This window comes from Ranitomeya imitator, chromosome 6, assembly GCF_032444005.1.
Source record: "Ranitomeya imitator isolate aRanImi1 chromosome 6, aRanImi1.pri, whole genome shotgun sequence".
Lineage (NCBI taxonomy): Eukaryota > Metazoa > Chordata > Amphibia > Anura > Dendrobatidae > Ranitomeya > Ranitomeya imitator.
This window is the reverse complement of record NC_091287.1, coordinates 158,245,940-158,261,868: the sequence shown is the minus strand read 5'-3', so window position 1 is coordinate 158,261,868 and position 15,929 is coordinate 158,245,940. Positions and strand designations below refer to the sequence as shown.

General features: G+C 43.0%; 1 protein-coding gene across 5 annotated transcripts in view; it reads left to right on the top strand.

Moving 5' to 3' along the window:
* ELMO1 (engulfment and cell motility 1) overlaps window positions 1–15,929 on the top strand; it is a 562,162-nt gene that overhangs the window by 392,671 nt on the left and 153,562 nt on the right. The window lies entirely within an intron of this gene.

Here is a 15,929-nt window from a genome sequence, read left to right as displayed (position 1 = left end):
TGCATATAAAATAGTGCTCCTGTCCAGCACTGCTCCGGTCTTCTCCTGTGTCCTGTGACCGCCATTCTGACTGGCCGGCTCACTCCATGGACTGTTCGCTCCCTTCTTACAGTAACTGTGAGAACCTTGTCCTGAGTCTCATAGATTTACATGGAGAAAAAGAGACTTCTGGTTCATACAGGAAGCTGGAGTGAGCTGGCTAGTTACAACTGCGGGCAAATGATCCAGGAGGACAGGACCTGAGCTGGGCTGGAAGGGCAGGAGACGGTGAACCTTAATGGACACGCTGAACATATTTTACGGATTGCTATAAATTGCTGAAATTAAAACAAATGAACACTGGAATGATACTGTGTTGTAACTTTTATTGTGTGATATGTTTAGTTGCAGTGGCAGACGTGGTATTAGCATGCAGCATACAGGATTTTAGATAAGATGTTTGTTTTCCGTGCTGCCACTATAGTAAGGGTACCGTCACACAGTGGCATTTTAATCGCTACGACGGCACGATCCGTGATGCTCCAGCATCGTAACAATATCGCTCCAGCGTCGTAGACTGCTGTCACACTTTGCAATGTACAACGCTGGAGCGATAATTTCATGACGTATGTGCGATGTAGAAGCCGTTGGTTACTATGCGCACATCGTATACAATATCGTGCACACCTTTGTTACACCATGCGATCATGCCGCCACAGCGGGACACTAGACGACGAAAGAAAGTTTCAAACGATCTGCTACGACGTACGATTCTCAGCGGGGTCCCTGATCGCAGGAGCGTGTCAGACACAGCGAGATCGCTGGAACGTCACGGATATATCGCTGGAACGTCACAAATCGTGCCGTCGTAGCGATCAAAATGCCACTGTGTGACGGTACCCTAAGGGTTTGACTATAGCTAGTTTGAGATAGCTGTGGATTAATTAGAAAGCGAGGAGAAAGTACTGGTCATTTTATGCATTCCTATAGAAATCATTCTGTTTTTCACCTTTAACTCCTTCCCGACCTGTGACACAGCGTATGCGTCATGAAAGTCAGTGCCAATCCGACCTGTGACACATATGCTGTGTCACAGAATGATCGCGTTCCTGCAGATCGGGTGAATGGGTTAACTCCAATTTCACCCGACCTACAGGAACAGGGAGAGTGGTACTTCAGCCTAGGGGGGGTGGTTTTGCCCCCACATGGCTACCATCGCTCTGGCTGTTTCATTTTCAACAGCCAATCAATCAGAGCAATTTGTAATATTTCACCAGTCAAACTGCTGAAATATTACAATCCAGCCATGGCCGATGCTGCAATATCATCGGCCATGGCTGGAGACCCCGATCCACCTCTGCCACCAACTGACAGTGGCTATCTGCCGCTGCCGTTAGCCCTCCTCTCCCCTCCGTCCTGGTCTCCGCCCCCCGTCCTGTCCTTCGTCCCCCCGCCTGTCCTCCGCCCCCCCGCTGTCCGATCTCATCCCTCCTGGTGCCAGCGGTCTTCAGCGATGGGCACCCCATCTTCCAAAATGATTCATTCAGTGCCGGTACATTTTGATCACTGTGATACAACCTATCACAGTAATCAAAATAAAAAAATAGTAAATAACTCCCCCCCTTTATCACCCCCAGATTTAGGGAAAATAAAACCAAATCCGCTGTGCCCATGGTGCAGAAAATACCGCGTAGAAGCGCTGAGTTGTATTTTCCGCAGCATGTCAATTCTTTTGCGGATTCCGCAGCGTTTTACACCTGCTCCTCAATAGGAATCCGCAGGTGTAAAACCGCAGGAAATCCGCAAGTAAAATGCAGTGTGTTTTACCTGCGGATTTTTCAAAAACGGTGTGGAAAAATCTGCACACAAATCCGCAACGTGGGCACATAGCCTTCGGGTTAGGGTTGGAATTAGAGTTAGGGTTGGGATTAGAGTTGGGGTTGGAATTAGGGTTAAGATTAGGGTTAGGGGTGCATTGGGGTTAGGGTTAGGCTTGTGGTTATGGTTAGGGTTGGAATTAGGGTTAGGGGTGTGTTGGGGTTAGGGTTATGCTTAGGGTTGGGATTATGGTTAGGGGTGTGTTGGGGTTAGGGTTGTGATTAGGGTTGGTATTAAGGTCAGGGGTGTGTTGGGGTTAGTGTTGGCATTAGAATTGAGGGGTTTCCACTGTTTAGGCACATGAGGGGGTCCCAAACGCGACATGGCGCCACCATTGATTACAACCAATCAAAAAGTCAAATGGTGCTCCCTCCCTTCCGAGCTCCGGCGTGTGCCCAAACAGTGGTTTACCCAAACATATGGGGCATAAGCGTACTCAGGAAAAATTGCACAACAACATTGGGGGTCTAATTTCTCTTGTTACCCTTGGGAAAATAAAAAATTGGGGGCTAAAAATTTATTTTTTTGTGGGGAAAAAAGTGATTTTTTATTTTCACGGCTCTACGTTATAAAATTCTGTGAAGCACTTTGGAGTTCAAAGTGCTCACCACACATCTAGATAAGTTCCTTGGGGGGTCTAGTTTCCAAAATGGGGTCACTTGTCGGGGGTGTCTACTGTTTAGGCACATCAGGGGCTCTGCAAATGTAACATGACGCCCACAGACCATTCCATCAAAGTCTGCATTCCAAAATGTCACTACTTCCCTTCCAAGCCCCGACGTGTGCCCAAACAGTGGTTTACCCCCACATATGGGGTATCAGCGTACTCAGGACAAACTGGACAACAACTTTGGGGGTCCAATTTCTCCTGTTACCTTTGTGAAAATAAAAAATTGGTTGCTAAAAAATATTTTTTGAGGAAAGAAAAATGATTTTTTATTTTCACGGCTCTGCGTTATAAACTTCTGTGAAGAACTTGGGAGTTGAAAGTGCTCACCACACTTCTAGATAAGTTCCTTGGGGGTCTAGTTTCCAAAATGGGGTCAATTGGTGGGGGTTTCTACTGTTTATTCACATCAGGGGCTTTGCAAATGTAACATGACACCCACAGACTATTCTACCAAAGTCTGCATTCCAAAACGTCACTACTTCCCTTCCGAGCCCCAACGTGTGCCCAAACAGTGGTTTACCCCCACATATAGGGTATCAGCGTACTCAGGACAAACTGGACAACAACTTTTGGGGTCCAATTTCTCCTGTTACTCTTGTGAAAATAAAAAATTGCTTGCTAAAAAATATTTTTTGAGGAAAGAAAAATTATTTTTTTATTTTCACGGCTCTGCGTTATAAACTTCTGCGAAGCACTTGGGGGTTCAAAGTGCTCGCCACACATCTAGATAAGTTCCTTGGTGGGTCTAGTTTCCAAATTGGGGTCACTTGTGGGGGTTTCTACTGTTTAGACACATCAGGGCCTCTGCAAACGCGACATGGTGGCCGCTAACGATTGGAGCTAACATTTCATTCAAAAAGTCAAATGACGCTCCTTCCCTTCCGAGCCCTGCCGTGCACCCAAACAGTGGTTTACCCCCACATATGGGGTATTGGTGTACTCAGGAGAAATTGCCCAATAAATTTTATGATCCATTTTATCCTGTTACCCATGTGGAAATGAACAAATTGAGGCTTAAAGAAATTTTTTGTGAAAAAAAAGTACTTTTTCATTTTTACGGATCAATTTGTGAAGCACCTGGGGGCTCAAATTGCTCACTATACATCTAGATAAGTTCCTTGGGGCGTCTAGTTTCCAAAATGGGGTCACTTGTGGGGGAGCTCCAATGTTTAGGCACACAGGTGCTCTCCAAACGCGACATGGTGTCCGCTGACGATTGGAGCTAATTTTTCATTCAAAAGTCAAATGGCGCTCCTTCCTTTCCGAGCCTTGCCGTGTGCGCAAACAGTAGTTTACCCCCACATGTGAGGAATCGGTGTACTTAGGAGAAATTACCCAACACATTTTAGGATCCATTTTATCCTGTTGCCCATGTTAAAATGAAAAAATTGAGGCTAAAAGAATTTGTTGTTTTTTTTTAGAAAGTACTTTTTCATTTTTGCAGATCATTTTGTGAAGCACCTGGGGGTTCAAAGTGCTCACTATGCATCTAGATAAGCTCCTTGGGGGGTCTAGTTTCCAAAATGGGGTCAATTGTGGGGGAACTCCAATCTTTAGGTACACAGGGGCTCTACAAACGCGACATGGTGTCCGCTAAAGATTGGAGCCAATTTTTCATTGATAAAGTCAATTGGTGCTCCTTCCCTTCCGAGCCATGTCATGCGCCCAAACAGTGGTTTCCCCCCGACAAATTGTAAAATAACTTTTGGGGTCCAGTTTCTCCTTTTACCCTTGGGAAAATAAAAAAATTGTTGCTAAAAGATCATTTTTGTGACTAAAAATTTAAATGTTCATTTTTTCCTTCCATGTTGCTTCTGCTGCTGTGAAGCACCTGAAGGGTTAATAAACTTCTTGAATGTGGTTTTGAGCACCTTTGAGGGGTGCAGTTTTTAGAATGGTGTCACTTTTGGGTATTTTCAGCCATATAGACCCCTCAAACTGACTTCAAATGTGAGGTGGTCCCTAAAAAAAATGGTTTTGTAAATTTCGTTGTAAAAATGACAAATCGCTGGTCAAATTTTAACCCTTATAACTTCCTAACAAAAAAAAATTTAGTTTCCAAAATTGTGCTGATGTAAAGTAAACATGTGGGAAATGTTATTTATTAACTATTTTGTGTCACATAACTCTCTGGTTTTAACAGAATACAAATTCAAAATTTGAAAATTGCGAAAGTTTCCAAATTTTAGCCAAATTTCCATTTTTTTCCACAAATAAACGCAAAAATGATCGACCTAAATTTACCACTAGCATGAAGCCCAATATGTCACAAAAAAACAGTCTCAGAACCGCTAGGATCCGTTGAAGCGTTCCTGAGTTATTACCTCATAAATGGATACTGGTCAGAATTGCAAAAAATGGCCAGGTCATTAAGGTCAAAATAGGCTGGGTCATGAAGGGGTTAAACCTTGTACTGCAGAGTTATGGCAAAGCAACCAACAAGTGCACAGCTCCTTTTTGGAACTACAATAAGACTGTTGGAAACTACCTTCTGAAGCTTCTTAAGAGAATATGAAGGGGGTGTAAAGCTGCTATCAGAGTAAAGGTACCGTCACACTAGACGATATCGCTAGCGATCCGTGACGTTGCAGCGTCCTGGCTAGCGATATCGTCCAGTGTGACAGGCAGCAGCGATCAGGCCCCTGCTGTGCGGCCGGAAAGCAGAGCGGTGACGTCACCGCTCTGCTTTCCGGCTGCCCGGCACTCACAGCCAGAGCAGAGAAGCACAGCGCCGGGGACAGACAGCGGTAGGTAAGTATGTAGCGTTTGTTTTTTTACTTTTAGGATGGTAACCAGGGTAAACATCGGGTTACTAAGCGCGGCCCTGCGCTTAGTAACCCGATGTTTACCCTGGTTACCGGCATCGTTGGTTGCTGGAGAGCTGTCTGTGTGACAGCTCTCCAGCGACCAAACAGCGACGCTGCAGCGATCCGGATCGTTGTCGGTATCGCTGCAGCGTCGCTTAGTGTGACGGTACCTTAAGGCCTTAGTCACACATTCGTGTTTAAACATGTATGTGAAGGAATGGAACCAGTGTCCTCAGTATATGGTCAGTGTAACCGTTTTTACCATCATTGACTCATCAGTGTTTTTTACGAATGGATAAATAAATTACAAAGATTCTCCTAGCGTTTGCGGATGGCTTTTGTGTTCTGTATGTTCTTTTTCACAGACCCATAGACTTGTATTGACATGTCTCTATGAGGTTTGCACAGACACACGGTGTTAGGGCTAGCGGAACGCACCAAATAATAAGGAGGAATAAGGTGCGTTCGCAGCCCGGGGTCCACCGTGCAGAGATGGAACATGCTGCCAAGTAATGACGGACTATATGGCGGTACAATGTGAATACACACACAGGTTAACTTCACCCTGTGTGAAGGAAGCGAACCCTGTTGCATCACAGGGCCGCAGTACCGCATGTAACAAAACTAATAATTAAGTAGCACGAGAGTGTGAACTGTGCCGTACTGGCGGACGCCACTAACCACCCTGACTTGGGTTAAAGAAGCGCTCTAATGGCGCGTGGCACCGTACTGGCGGTCACAGCAGTAGGCGCTGTTTCGTGTGTTAACGCTGTGAGTTCAACGGGGCGCTAGATTGCAGCCATACACCTTACGCGAACAGTCATACACAAGGGATGGGTTTTTTAAAGAACGACTTGCACTCAGCAACACACACACACGATTACAATTGTATACTAGCACATGGCCGTGCGGTCATCCGAAGCTTATATAGCTGCAGCATGTATAGGACCTTCCAATAAAGGACCAATGGGAAGCTGCCACAGAACTTTAGCACCTTCAGGACCTTCCTGGAGGACCAATGGGAACCGCTGCAGCATCTGAGCATGTGACCCTCGATCTCAAGGGAGATCTCACCCTGGGCATGCTGAGAAGGGAAAAAGCAGGACTTAGTCCCAAAAGCGTCTGCTCGTCGCTGCCCAGCACTGGCTTCAATGGCAGAAGCAGGAAAAGCAGCAGTAACCCTATGTACAGAGTGAGACTGAGCAAGACGCTGGGACCGACGTCTCCGCTGAGCAGACTCCACTGCGGCAGGAGAAGAATGGGAGACCGCAGCAGAGATGGTTCGAGATTCCCCCTGTGCAGAGGAGGGAACTCGACACCCAATGCACGGTCTGTGAAATAACATGGACATGTGAACAGCCCCGTAAACTATAATGGGTACATTTGTATCTGTGAGATTCACTGAAAGAACACATACGTGCGACACGGCCATCTGGATGAAGTAAAAAAGGGAGTACTTGGAGGATTAGGTTCGATACATCTCCTAGTTTGTTTTACGTGCATTTCTTTATTCCTTGATTCCAGAACTTTTCTTTCATGGTAATTCTCCTTTCAGCCTGAATTTACAATGTTTCCTTAAATTGCTTATAGACTTTCTGAGTAGTTAACACTAGAGTTTTGTTTTTTTTTAAATATTACTGTAGCTATATTTCACAGATGTTAAAATAAACCCCTTTGAAGTCAACCTATCAGCTCAGCCGCTGATCATAGCTTTAAAATTGAATACAAGAAAACATGTGGCTACCCAATAATCCATAATCTATTTGGACCTCATTGAAACCCCTCATTGACCAATGTCCTTCCTTAACCCCTTACCGGCATCGGACGTACTATACCGTCCGATGCCGGCTCCCCTGCTTTGATGCAGGGCTCCGCGGTGAGCCCGCACCAAAGCCGGGACATGTCAGCTGTTTTGAACAGCTGACATGTGCCCATAATAGGCGCGGGCAGAATCGCGATCTGCCCGCACCTATTAACTAGTTAAATGCCGCTGTCAAACGCAGACAGCGGCATTTAACTACCGCTTCCGGCCGGGCGGCCGGAAATGACGTCATCGCCGACCCCCGTCACATGTCCGGGGGTCGGCGATGCGTCTCCATTGTAGCCATAGAGGTCCTTGAGACCTCTATGGTTACTGATTGCCTGTCGCTGTGAGCGCCACCCTGTGGTCGGCGCTCACAGCACACGTGCAATTCTGCTACATAGCAGCGATCAGCAGATCGCTGCTATGTAGCAGAGCCGATCGTGCTGTCCCTGCTTCTAGCCTCCCATGGAGGCTATTGAAGCATGGCAAAAGTTAAAAAAAAAAGTTTAAAAAAATGTGAAAAAAATAAAAAAAACATAAAAGTTTAAATCACCCCCCTTTCGCCCCAATCAAAATAAATCAATAAAAAAAATATCAAATCTACGCATATTTGGTATCGCCGCGCTCAGAATTGCCCGATCTATCAAATAAAAAAAAGTATTAACCTGATCGCTAAACAGCGTAGCGGGAAAAAAACTCGAAACGCCAGAATTACGTTTTTTTGGTCGCTGCGACATTGCATTAAAATGCAATAACGGGCGATCAAAAGAACGTATCTGCACCGAAATGCTATCATTAAAAACGTCATCTCGGCACGCAAAAAATAAGCCCTCAACCGACCCCAGATCACGAAAAATGGAGACGCTACGAGTATCGGAAAATGGCGCAATTTTTTTTTTTTTTTTTTTTTTTTAGCAAAGTTTGGAATTTTTTTTCACCACTTAGATAAAAAATAACCTAGTCATGTTTGGTGTCTATGAACTCGTAATGACCTGGAGAATCATAATGGCAGGTCATTTTTAGCATTTAGTGAACCTAGCAAAAAAGCCAAGCAAAAAACCAATGTGGGATTGCACTTTTTTTGCAATTTCACCGCACTTGGAATTTTTTTCCCGTTTTCTAGTACACGACATGCTAAAACCAATGATGTCGTTCAAAAGTACAACTCGTCCCGCAAAAAATAAGCCCTCACATGGCCAAATTGACGGAAAAATAAAAAAGTTATGGCTCTGGGAAGGAGGGGAGCGAAAAACGAACACGGAAAAATGAAAAATCCCCTGGTCATGAAGGGGTTAAAGAGGATCTTTCACCAGTTTTACCATGTTAAACTAGCATCATCATGGCAGCAGAGTTGAATAATACGATGCTGTTTTTTGTTTTGTTTTTAATTTCTCATCTCTGTTATGGAGAGATTAATTTGTAAAGTTAGATGCTAATTTCCACTATAACCAAGTGGGCGTTAGCATGAATTGTTCACTTTGGGCATTTTCTTTTTCCTTTTTCCTCTTCATGATGTTGACCAGTCATAAGCAGGCAGCATTATGCAGGATGAATTCAAGAAACTTCCCCTAAGGAAGGTCAGAATCTGTGTTTTTTGTTTGATATGGTAAGACTGATACGTCAACCAGAAAACACTGATTTTACTTCTGATTAGAAGTGAAAGGGAGGAGAGCAGAGCTGTGTTGTGTCATTACATAAACAACTCTGCATCTCTATCAGGGATCACAGAATATTGTCCTGATAACTGACACAGATCTAGAATGACGCTGCAGCTCTCATCTCACATCATCGTCAGCACTGCTCTCCACTCCAACTTGAAAAGAGAGGTTTCTTGTTGAGGTGATCTTACAGCGCCGCCCCATGAACGTCCAGACCAAGAAAAGTAGGTTTTAAAAACGTTATTTGCTCCTTCTTCAGACAGTCATATAGCATGTGTGATGGTTACAACCTTTATATACAATGCAGTGATTACTGGCTAACAAATCAAATGCTAGACACAACAAGAATCTGCTGAGAATCGTACGTCGTAGCAGATCGTATGGAACTTTCTTTCATCGCTGGATCTCCCGCTGTCATCGCTAGATCGGTGTGTGTGACACCGATCTAGCGATGCGATCCAGCGATGCGTTCGCTTGTAACCAGGGTAAACATCGGGTAACTAAGCGCAGGGCCGCGCTTAGTAACCCGATGTTTACCCTGGTTACAAGCGTAAAACTAAAAAAAAACAAACAGCACATACTTACATTCTGGTGTCCGTCAGGTCCCTTGCCGTCTGCTTCCCGCACTGTGACTGCCAGCCATAAAGTGAAAGCAGAGCACAGCGGTGACGTGCTTTCACTTTCACTTTACGGCCGGCAGTCACAGTGCGGGAAGCAGACGGCAAGGGACGTGACGGACACCAGATGTAAGTATGTGCTGTTTGTTTTTTTTTAGTTTTACGCTTGTAACCAGGGTAAACATCGGGTTACTAAGCGCGGTCCTGCGCTTAGTTACCCGATGTTTACCCTGGTTACCCAGGGACCTCGGCATCGTTGGTCGCTGGAGAGCTGTCTGTGTGACAGCTCCCAGCGACCACACTACGATTTACCTACGATCACGGCCAGGTCATATCGCTGGTCGTGATCGTAGGTAAATCGTATAGTGTGACGGTACCCTTAGCCAATAGTCACTGCATTGTATATAATGGTTGTAATCATCACACATGCCGTATGCTGCCTGAAGAAGCAGCAGGAACTGCTCTGCAATGCATAGCAAATAAAGTTTGTAAAACTTACTTTCCTTGGTTTGGACTGGACATTCGTGGGCAACGCTGTAAGATCACCTCAACAAGAAACTTCCCTCTTCAACATGTTCTGGATCATGTGGGGATCCATCTGGTGGAGCTGCAGCCCTATTAATTCACATGTTTACCACAGGGTTGTGCCTGGATGCGCAACCACTAAAGGTGAGCCTTTGACTAACCTTTATCATTGGTGGTCTTGGTTGATGTGCACATTTTGCGCTTTCTTTCCTTCTTTTCTAATCTGCTCCAACTTTCCACACTGACAGCTCTGCTCCCACTGACAGTGCCATAATGTGCGAGCTGCAGCGTCACAAACATTTTGATGCCTGAGATAGATGCAGAGCTCTGCTCTCCTTCCTTCCTTCCTTCCTTTCTTTATTCCAACTTGTTGTCACAGTAGATACCAGCAGTGAGGCCTGGGGAAGAGAATAGTACTGCTGAGTGTTATTCCAGGATTTGCCAAATCACACCGAGAAGGTGGGTTCTCACAATCTCTAGGGGCATTGTCATTTTTTTCCTGCATGATGCTGCCTGCTTTTCATTGGTCAAAGTCATACATGTGAAAAAGCAAACAACCCCAGTGAAGAATCTCTGCTAACACCCCCTTAGTCGCATGGGAACTTAGCTTTACAAGTTAATATCTCCTTTCGCCTTATAAACTTATCACCTTTAAAATCATGTAAATGGGGTTCCTACAACCCATTTATATTCTTATAAGTGCCCCTGTATACCTCTGAAAAAGTGTTTTATACATGTTCCGTACTAGATTTAAATTATGTGGTCTAGTAAAATAGGTGAATCCAGATTGTGATCAGCGCCACCCCAGTTTCTTCAAACGTTGCCTTTTGTATCTGTATTGAAGTGGATAACGTCTCTACATCAGACACATGGTGCTTAAAGTCTCGCACCAATACAGTGGAATCAGAGACCGGCAGTGCGAAGTCATGTAATGTGCAGCCGCAGGCATCACTTGTACGTCACCAGTTCCCTGGCTATTCAGTAGGGCAGAGTGCTCAGATCTCTAATTCCACTACACAGTCGCGAGATTTTAAGCATTGCATAGATGCTTACTCATCATCCACTTCCATCCAGATAGAAAAGTTGGCATTTGAATGGACTTAGACTTTGCTGAACGCAATCTGGATTCGCCTATTGGACCAGACCACACATTTTACATACAGCCTGGGACATGTATAAAACATTTTTTCAGAGATATTCAGGGGCATCTATGAGGATCTAATGGGGTTGTAAGGTGATGGGCATGGTTTACAGGGCATAAAACTAGTAATCTGATCCAGCTAAAAAAAATTCATAGACTATTAAGATCTTTCCAAACTTTTAAAATCCAAAGGTCAGTAATAGATTTTAAACTAGATACATACATACATAAAGAAAAACTGTTATTACTGACAGTGCTCTACTACAGGTCTGTTAACTTTAACGGGTCTGCTAAGAAAAAATCATTCATTTGACCCCAGTTATCTCAGTTTCCCAGGCAGGTAAACCTCCTTAAAGGAGTTGGGCAAAACCATTTCTTCTTCCAGTGCAAAATTATCCTATCTTTCAACCAGTGTTAAACATACCAAGGATGGCAAGGTAAACTACCGTATGTTTTTTAATGTCTAGTAGAACTAGACCTCCAACCTGTCTGTTTTTGTGAATTTGACAATAGATACTCTTGCTGTTCTACCCTTCTACTAAAATGTTGAAATTACCTTAGTCTATCAATTGCGCTGATGTCTTTAGAGCAGACTAGAACTGTACGAGTATAATCTTACCACTTTCAAAAGCGATTTCCCTCCTGAAACCCAGATAGGAAGAACCTTACAAGCTTTAATCTTTCTCTTTATCTTTTTTAGTGGAGCAATAATTATGTTGATAAATGTTCTCTTGGTCCCTTGCAAACCTTACACTTAAGGAAAGACGCAACGGCCACAAATCTTACCATAAACGTTGCAAGTAATTAGACTTAATGCATCGCAAGTAATTAGACTTTAGATTCTAAGATTAGAGTTAGAATCTAAGAGCAGAACATTCAAAAGGAAAGTGCTGTGCACTACTTCATGTAGCTTTTCCGTATTTATATAAGGACATTTCAGATTACTTTACTGAAATACCGTATTTGTAAACTACGAAAAGTTACAGCTTAAGTGCTCATCTATGATTTTTTTATACATTTTTTGCGTGAATTATTATAGATTGAGACATCAGTATGATCTGTTAAATTACTATCAGTATATATTTCTTATGTTTGGAACTTATTTTGTGTCACTAGTGTGCTTATCGTTCCTATTTTACATAAAGGGGTTGTCCACAAATCAGACATCCTCTTCTCAATCACCATGTTCCCCCATGTAAAATAATAACAGCCTGCACTCTCCTCTGGTGCTGGCACTTTTCCAGGGATGAGCCCTTTTGCCAATGTGCGGTCGCTTTCCCCTCACTTCTGTTGTACGAAACTGACATCCAGAAGAAGTGAGCGATGCAGCTACTCTTTGACCTTCCTTCGTCATCTTTGTCTTTAGCGGAGATTGAACAGCTGCAGGGCTCATGTGACATAACTATGTCATGTGAATTCCAGGAGACCTGACTCTGACACTGCTGGAATGGCTCCTGCACTGGAGGCGAGTACAGGTTATTATTTTACGTCGGGGGAATATGGTGATTGAGAAGGGGTTTTTCAAGTAGTGGACAAACCCTTTAACCAATAATCTTTAAGTACTCAGTCTTCAATTACAATTTCATCAATCATGTTGCACTTTAACCCTTTAGTGACCAGGCCAAATTTTTTAAATCTGACCAGTTTCACTTTATGTGGTAATAACTCTGTAATGCTTCAACAAATCCCAATGATTTTGAGATTGTTTTTTCGTGGCACACTGTAGTTTATGATAAAGGTAAATGTATGCTACCATTCAAAAGTTTATTGTTAATGTGGTAAATGACTATTTTAGCTTCAAACGTCTGATTTGTAATTCAATATCTTCATAGGTGTATAGAGGCCCATTTCCAAAACCATCATTCCAGTGTTCTTATGGTACTTTGCGTTTGCTAACCGTGTAAGAAGGCTAATGTATGGTTAGAATACCCTTGAAAACCATTGTGCAAGTATGTTAGCACAGCTGAAAAGAGTTTGGCTGATTAGAGAACCTATAAACCTGACCTTCCTTTCAGCTAGTTGAGAAGCTGGAGCATTACATTTATTGGTTCCATTAAACTCTCAAAATGACCTGAAAAAGACTCAACAGTCTATTCTTGTTCTTAGAAATGAAGGCTATTTACCATGTGAGAAATTGCCAAGAAACTGAAGATTTCCTATCACGATGTGTACTACTCCCTTCAGAGGAGAGCACAAACAGGCTCTAACCAGAGTAGAAAGAAAAGTGGGAGCCCCGCTGCACAACTGAGCAACAAGACAAGTACATTAGTCTGTAGTTTGAGAAATCGACTCCTCACAGGTCCTCAACTGGCAGCTTCATTAAAAAGTACACGCAAAACGCCAGTGTCAACGTCTACCGTGAAGAGACAACTTCGGGATGCTGGCCTTCAGGGCAGAATGGCAAAGAATTTACCATATCTGAGACTGGCTAATAAAAGGAAAAGATTAATATGGGCAAAAGCACACAGACATTAGACAGGAAGATTGGAAAAAATTGTTATTGGCAGACGAATCAAAGTTTGAGGTGTTTGGATCACACAGAAGAACATTTGTGAGACGCAGAACAACTGAAAAGATGCTGGAAGAGTACCCCAAAAGTGATGGTCTGGGGTTGCTTTGGTGCTGGTAAAGGGAACATTTGTACAAGGTAAAGGGGATTTTGATTAGGAAGGTTATCACTCCATTTTGCAACGCCATGCCATACCCTGTGGACAGTACTTGATTGGAGCCAATTTCATACAACAGGACAATGACCCAAAGCACACCTCCAAATTATGCAAGAACTATTTAGGGAAGAAGCAAGCAGCTGGTATTCTATCTGGAATGGAGTGGCCAGCACAGTCACCAGATCTCAACCCCATTGAGCTGTTGTGGGAGCAGCTTGACCGTATGATACGCAAAAAGTGCCCATCAAACCAAACCAATTTGTGGGAGGGGCTTCTGGAAGCATGGGGTGAAATTTCTCCAGATTACCTCAGCAAATTAACTGCTAGAATGCCAAAGGTCTGCAATGCTGTAATTGCAGCAAAGGGAGCATTCTTTGACGAAAGCAAAGTTTGAAGGAGAAAATTATTTCAAATAAAAAATCTTTTTTTCAAACCTTGTCAATATCTGTCCTAGATTTTCAATTAATTTGGCAACTCATTTGATTAATAAAAGTATGAGTTTTCATGGAAAACACAAAATTGTCTGTGTGACCCTAAACTTTTGAACGATAGTGTAGGTCGATATGTTTTGTGTTTATTTATAAAAAAAAATATCAGAAATTTGACAAAAATGTAAAAAAATAGTAGTTTTCAAACTTTGAATGATTATCCCTTTAATCCAGATAGTCATACCACAGAAAAACCTTAATAAATAACATTTCCCACAGGGGTGCTTTACATCAGCACCATTTGTAAAATGTTCTTTAATTTTGTTAGCATTTTAGGAGGTTTAAAAATGTAGCAGTCATTTTTCATTTTTTCAAGGACATTTTATAAAATTTATATTTTTGAAGGACCTATTCAGGTTTGAAGTGACTTTGGGGGTCCTATACATTGGAAAACCTCCAAAAGTGATACCATTTTAAAAACAGCACCACCCAACATATGGAAAACCTCTGTCAGGTATTTTATTAACCCTTCAGGTGCTGATCAGGAATAAATGCAAAAAATGCCGGCAGACTCTAAGGTCGTTATTTGGCCGTGAATTACCATGGTAAACATCAGGGCCACACAGTCATGATCTCAGGGTGCTGATGGGGTTAAAGAAGAAGCCCCAACACTCTTTTAACCATTTATATGATGCAGTCACTATTGACAGCAGCATCTACGGGGTTAAACAGATTTGGATGGTGCCAACACTGATTGTGACTGATACTGCAAGTTGTCAGCTATAGTGTACAGCTGACAGCTGCTGGATTGTCATCTGTATGGGGATGCTATTCCTTTATATCTTAGGTCAGTAAAAAGACGCATTGGCGGTCATTAAGGGGTGAAGACGATTCGGGGTAATTGACTTTGCGCTGTCCAGCGTGGCTGGCTGCTGACCAGAATCATTGTTTATGAACTTAGTAGGTTCTTTATTTTACTTCTTTGAGGAGTTGTAAAATAAAGGTCCATCAGTGACAATTTATGAATGATAATACATTGCAGCACAGTAATGAATAAATCACTATTTAATAAGGCAGTGCTTTATTATTCATTGCTCCTCTGGTAAATGAGCAATAAATCTGTAAATTGGTTTAAAATATTTCAGAGAAGTGAGTTGTAACGGTGTCATTTATATCAGCACATTTTTAACTTTTCAGGGTTTTTCAGCAGTAAACATTGACCTGTCCTTACTTGGATGAGACAGAGTTGCAGTTGCTGCTGCTCTCACGCATGTTTCTAGAAAAATGTTTCTTTATGATGCTCTATATCCCTTTTGTTTTTCCTGATTTATTCTTAAAGAAGCACACCTGTGTAAATATTAGTATAATGTCAGTGTGATAGTATATTCAGCGATAGCAGTCTTCTCCAGTGTCCAGTGCCGTTCCGGTCCTCCTCTGAGTCATGTCATGGCTCTTCTGACCTGATGACTCACACTGAGGTCTATGTGTGAGCTGGAAGTGGCTTTTTTATTATTATTAATTATTATATATTTTTATAGCGCCATTTATTCCATGGCGCTTTACATGTGATTACGGGCAAATATAGACAAATACGTTAAACATGAGCAAATAACAAGGCACACGGGTACATAAGGAGGGAGGACCCTGCCCACGAGGGCTCACAGTCTGCAGGGGATGGGCGATGAAACACTAGGAGAGGGTAGGGCAGGTTGTGCGGCGGTTCAGTAAGTTCAGGATCACTGCAGGCTGTAGGCTT